Below are 6,883 nucleotides of genomic sequence, written 5' to 3'. Positions count from 1 at the left end.
CAAATTATTCTGTGAAAACTGTTTTCTGTCCCACAGGGTCTCCTGTGCAGAATCATTGACCTCACAATTATATTCTATTATCAGCCTGGGGCTACATGCCCATTAAGTTTAATGTGCCCTGGTGTTTCAATGTCCTGGGAATCATTGATGAAAAATCAGTGAGAAAAAAACAACATCTTTGACAACATCTAGGCCTAGGCTATGACCACACAGTAGTCAAAACCAGATGTACCGCAGAGCGGTACAAAATATGACCGCTGCCCAGTCCAGCACATTTTTTCCACAAAAATAAGTCACGCTTGTCAATTGTGTTCATTTCCTACTTTGTTCCTTTTTTTGTGTTTGTAATTGAGTGTGTGGTTGTTTCTGTGTATATGTGTTTTGTGTGTGTTTTTTTATGTGTTTGTGTGCGTGTGTGTAGGTGTGTTTGTATGTGTTGGTGCATGTGTGTGAGGATGTGTGTGTGTATGTGTGTTTATGTGCGTGTTTGTGCGTGTCGTGTGTGTGCACGTATGTGTGTGTGCATGTGTAGTGTGTGTGTGTGTGTTTACGTGTCTTTGTGTGTGTGTGTGTGTGTGTGTATGTGTATGTGTGTGTGTGTGTGCAAGTGTGTGTGTCTTTATGTATGTGTACGTAAATAAAGCAAATCACCACCTACTCTTTGCGATACTTGCCATGGGATCTTTAACAACCATGTTGAGTCAGAACCTCAATTTAACATTCATGCAAAGGAAAACATCTCCTGCAGTACAGTGTCCCTGTCACTGCAATAGGGCATTGGGATTGATATTTGTTTGGTGGCTTTTGGCCACAGGGAAGAGTGCCACCTACTGGCCAGCCACCAACACCACTTCCAGCAGGAACCGACTCTTTAAAGGGAAACTTGGCAGGATTTCCCCCTCTGCTGGAGAAATTGTGCATTATGCTATTTCAAACTGTGGGAAAAGGTAACGATAAAGCACATGGATTTGTTTACAAGCTAGCGAGCGGTTAGCCTAAGTTTGGCAGAACTATGTGGATGTTACAAGGTAAGAAACACAATTTAAAACGAGTTTCTTGTTTCTCACTTCTCTTTCCGGGACGGTAGTCTCACTCAAAAATGTCCCTTTGGGTCTACAGCCCAGTATAGTTTGATATCTCTTTGTTCCATTAAAATTAATCCCATTCTTCCGACAGCTCAACCAAAGGCTATTTTAGATCACCTCCTTCACCTCTTGTACAGTAAGAATCAACAATGACATGCCAAGTGCAAAGACAATGACAAGCTTGGGACTGAAGCCATGCAGACTCGGCTAGATTTAAACATCAGGCCGTTGCAGCAAGACAGTGAGCCAATCCTAAAATCATAGGAAAACAGGTGGGGCTGTGTCATTAGGCTGATTGCCACTGACACCAGCTACTGTTACATACAAGACTTAAGTGTCTCAATTAAATCAATTAAACGTGACTATATCGCACTGGGCTCCGCACTGCGCTTCTGTGCAAAGAACTTCAGTTCGCGGTGCCCCCTCTTCCTTCCCTCATCACAAAGTGTTTTCCACCAAAAGCTGTCACCAGTCCGCACGTCTGTTGTAACTGTGTTGACTGAAGGGATTGTGTGTTTTTGGTTAAATAAAACGGATATATGTGAGTGTGTGTATATGTGAATATTTTCCTTATTTATTGATGTCATAAGCATGCTTTATAGGTAGCCTAGGTTGAGTTTCTGCTAACATAGCCTAGCATTATTAACTTAAACTCGTCTCTCTTAGCATCTGTTGAACGTTCTTTTCATCTTCTGAAATTATCGATGCGCATTAAACCGCATATAAGTCAAGCAGCTATTTCAAGCAGCTACTGTTACAATTAAATCAATTAAACGTGACTATATCACACTGGGCTCCGCACTGCGCCTCTGTGCAAAGAACTTTGTGGCGCCCCCTCTCCTTCCCTCATCACAAAGTGTGGGCACGGAGCAACAACAACCCGCGCCTTGCCGTGCGGCTGCAGTCTACTTGGAAGCAGGGGGGAACATAGGACCCTTTTTTCAAAAAAGGGTCCTATGTTCCCCGGTAGCGGGGAACATAGGACCCGGGGAACATAGGGATGACCCCGTACCAAAACATGATTAGTTCATAGATTTCACATGTAAAATATATTGTATACAACCCCACCCCCATCTTGACTGTTCATAATTCTGAGAAATCTTGAATTGTGTGCATGTGTGCGTGTACGTGTTTATGTTTGTGTGTGTGTGTGTGCTTGTGTGTGTGCCTGTGTGTGTGCATGTGCATGCATGCGTACATATGGCTACTGTGTTTGTATGTGTCATACATATGATTACTGTGAATGTATGTGTGTGCGTGTGTATCTGTATAAATGCACATGTGTGCATATGGAATGGGTTAACATGGCTCCTGGAGGCAAACATATGCAAAAATGGGTCATCCTAGGCCCTACGGTTCTCAAGATATTCACAGAAAACTCTGTTGGTGTACAGTCACTATATGTAGGCTACACATAAATTTATTGTATGGCCCCCCATGAACGGTAGTCCACGAAACTTGGCATGCATTCAGAGGGAAAAACAATGGTTCCATGCTATCCTTGTGGGGCTAAATGCCCACCAAGTTTCGTGCACCCCGGTCTTTCAGTGTCCCGGGATCCTTGATGGAAAATTGCTCATGCAGAAAAATTAAAGGGAAAAAAATCTGGCTAAACCTATATGACCGCAGCTTCGCTGCGCAGCGGTCATAATAATCTGTAGGTGCAAGACATATGTGTTCTGCCTGACCTTGTGCTGTTTTTGTCATTTTCATTTTCAAAATGAAATTTAATTTGACACTGAAGCAAAGTCATCAGGCTTTAAACTGGTTCATAGCAACAACAAAAAAAACAAAAAACTATTTAGGCCTATCTAAATCCTTTTCACCATTTTGTATTCTTTGGTTTCTCTTTCCCGTCAGAACGAAATTCACTCGTGTAGTATAGGCTACATTTTAGTGAGAGTAGGAAGCTACTAGGCTATCTACAAATGTTATTCACTTTCAATAGGCTAGTCAGTTAGTCACTTAGACATTCTCTGCAGACCGTGGTCACTTCTTGTTATGTCGTCACCCAGTGAAACGTTTCTTAGTTAGCTGCAAGTAAGGCTTGCTATGCACTAACATTATACCTCCAGTCAGAGCAGCTTAATTAGCGATAACGTGCAGTGATGGTTCAGTAGCCTCTTTGACAGCTCCAGAATATCAAAGTAGAGGTATGTTTGTAACCTGCATATTTATGTTTTTACAAGCTAACTTTCAGCATGATCTTCATTTAATTTTAATTAATGGGCCTCATGCGAATGAAAGATGAATGTCGTAATGTCGTTAGTAGTGCAGAAGTTTTCTGAGAAGTTCACATTACAACTTTGCTGATTAACATTTTAAACTAGAAAACGAAATTCCAGGGAATTAGGCCTACCAGTGCATGAAAATGCAAAACATATTGTGTGAAATATATTGTTAAAACAGATGATGTGCTAATTGGCAACCAACATGATGAGGTTTAATATAGTTGGAATGACTGAACAGTTAAATAGGGTGATAGTTTAAAAGGTTAAATTATTTGCTAGGTAGATGAGGTTTAATATAGTTAGAATGACTGAACTCGGTAGATGAGGTTTAATATAGTTGGAATGACTGAAGTCGGTAGATGAGGTTTAATATAGTTGGAATGACTGGACAGTTAAATAGGGTGATAGTTTAAAAGGTTAAATGATTTTCTAGGTAGATGAGGTTTAATATAGTTGGAATGACTGAACAGTTAAATAGCTGGATAGTTTAAAAGGTTAAATTATTTGCTAGGTAGATGAGGTTTAATATAGTTGTAATGACTGAACAGTTAAATAGGTGGATAGTTTAAATGGTTAAATTATTTGCTATGTAGATGAGGTTTAATATATTTAGAATGACTGAACAGTTAAATAGGTGGATAGTTTAAATGGTTAAATTATTTAATAGGGAATTATTGTAGTGAGGACTTTTATTTCGAAACAGTTGTTGACAGAGGAAACAGTTGAACAGCATGTGTAGTTTTAAGAGAATGAAACTGTAGGCTATGCTTAAAGCCTGAGAAACTGACAGTTGATGCAGGTGGCCTGGCCACCTGGCTTAAGATTCTAATTGCTGTGATGTCATAAAGGCCTAATAGTTTTTAATTAATAGTTTAATCAATCAATCAGTTTAACTGGCTCTTGATGGGGCTTAGTTGAGCAGCTGAAAGTTGATACAGGGGCAAATCAAGTTAATTAGCCCATTGTGATGTCATCAGTAAATGTTAAGTCTATGGGGAAATTTTGATAGTTTTTAATTAATAGTTTAAAAAGTATAAAAGTTACAAAGCTGAAAAATACATAGCACCCATGTCCTAAGTAAGACCTACGTAACATAGTTTGAATGAAGTTTCTACGTTAAACGGTTGAAGCTGCATTAAGTGCGTTAGAAGAAGAAGAAGAATAAGAACTAGAAAAGCATTTCCTGAAGGAAATACAGTGCATGAAAATGCAAAAAATATGATGTAAAATATCATACAGAGTAAAAACAAACTATATTGGTTGCTAGGTAGATGAGGTTTAATATAGTTGGAATGACTGAACAGTTAAATAGGTGTATAGTTTAAATGGTTAAATTATTTAGGTAGATAGTTGACGATAACTGACACTTGGAAGGGCTCTAATGTTTGCTAGCAGTTATGCTAACTATGTTAACAAAGATAATAATGTTAACCAAGTATGCTAACTAGCATGCTAACAATGTTAAAATGCTAAGTATGCTAACCATGTGACTTAGCTAACTTAGCTAATCATTTTTAGCAGTTATGCTAACTATGCTAACTAGGATGCTAACATGTTAGCATGCTAACTTTGTTAACCATGTGACTTAGCTAACTTAGCTAATCATTTTTAGCAGTTTTGCTTAAAATGCTAACTAGCATGGTAACATGCTAACTATGTTAACCATGTTACTTAGCTGACTTAGCTCATCATTTTAAGCAGTTTTGCTAAAAATGCTAACTAGCATGCTAACATGCTAGCATGCTAACTATGCTAACCATGTGACTTAGCTAACTTAGCTAATCATTTTTAGCAGTTTTGCTAAAATTGCTAACTAGCATGCTAACATGCTAACTATACTAACCATGTGACTTAGCTAACTTAGCTAATCATTTTTAGCAGTTTTGCTAAAAATGCTAACTAGCATGCTAACATGCTAGCATGCTAACTATGCTAACCATGTGACTTAGCTAACTTAGCTAATCATTTTTAGCAGTTTTGCTAAAAATGCTAACTAGCATGCTAACATGCTAGCATGCTAACTATGCTAACCATGTGACTTAGCTAACTTAGCTAATCATTTTAAGCAGTTTTGCTAAAAATGCTAACTAGCATGCTAACATGCTAGCATGCTAACTATGCTAACAATGTTACTTAGCTAACTTAGCTAACTAGCTACAGTGGGTAGGAGTCATAGTTGATGACAAGTAACAGTTACAATGGCTGAACAGTTAAAAAGTTCAGTAGTTTAAAGGGTTAAATTGTTTAACAGTGAAATATTGTAGTGAGGACTTTTATTTTGAAACAGTTTTTGGCAGAGGAAGCAGTTGAACAGGATGTGTAGTCTTAATAGGGCCAGTTTGTATGCTTAAAGCCTGAGACTGGCAGTTGGTCCAGGTGGCCCGAACACCTGCCATAGGATTCTAATTGCTTAACGGCCGTATTGTGATGTCATAATCATAATGTTAAGTCAATGGGGAAATTTTGATAGTTTTTAATTAATAGTTTAAAAAGTATAAAAGTTACAAAGCTGAAAAATACATAGCACCCATGTCCTAAGTAAGACCTACGTAACATAGTTTGAATGAAGTTTCTACGTTAAACGGTTGAAGCTGCATTAAGTGCGTTAGAAGAAGAAGAATAATAAGAACTAGAAAACGCAATTCCAGGGAATTACCAGTGCATGAAAATGCAAAACATATGGTGTGAAATATATTGTTAAAACAGATGATGTGCTAATTGGCAACCAACATGATGAGGTTTAATATAGTTCAAATGACTGAACTAGGTAGATGAGGTTTAATATAGTTGGAATGACTGAACAGTTAAATAGGTGGATAGTTTAAAAGGTTAAATTATTTGCTAGGTAGACAAAGTTTAATATAGTTGGAATGACTGGACAGTTAAATAAGTGGATAGTTTAAATGGTTAAATTATTTGCTAGGTAGATGAGGTTTAATATAGTTGGAATGACTGAACTAGGTAGATGAGGTTTAATATAGTTGGAATGACTGAACAGTTAAATAGGTGGATAGTTTATATAGTTAAATGATTTGCTTGGTAGATAAGGTTTAATATAGTTTAAATGATTGAACGGTTAAATAGGTGGATCATTTAAATAGTTAAATTATTTAGGTAGATAATTGACGATAACTAACAGTTGGAATGGCCCTAATGTTTGCTAGTAGTTATGCTACTATGTTATCAAAGATAATAATGTTAACCAAGTTTTTTTGCTAAAAATGCTAATTAGCATGTTAACTGCTAGCATGCTAACTATGTTACTTAGCTAACTTAGCTAATCATTTTTAACAGTTTTGCTAACTATGCTAACTAGCATGCTAACATGCTAGCATGCTAACTATGTTAACCATGTTACTTAGCTAACTTTGCTAATCATTTTTAGCAGTTTTGCTAAAAATGCTAACTAGCATGCTAACACGTTAGCATGCTAACTATGCTAACCACGTTACTTAGCTAACTTAGCTAATCATTTTTAGCAGTTTTGTTAAAAATGCTAACTAGCATGCTAACATGCTAGCATGCTAACTATGCTAACCACGTTACTTAGCTAACTTAGCTAATCAT

Source organism: Alosa sapidissima, chromosome 2 (genome assembly GCF_018492685.1).
Source record: "Alosa sapidissima isolate fAloSap1 chromosome 2, fAloSap1.pri, whole genome shotgun sequence".
NCBI lineage: Eukaryota > Metazoa > Chordata > Actinopteri > Clupeiformes > Clupeidae > Alosa > Alosa sapidissima.
The sequence above is the reverse complement of the archived record's forward strand: the minus strand, read 5'-3'. Positions refer to the sequence as shown.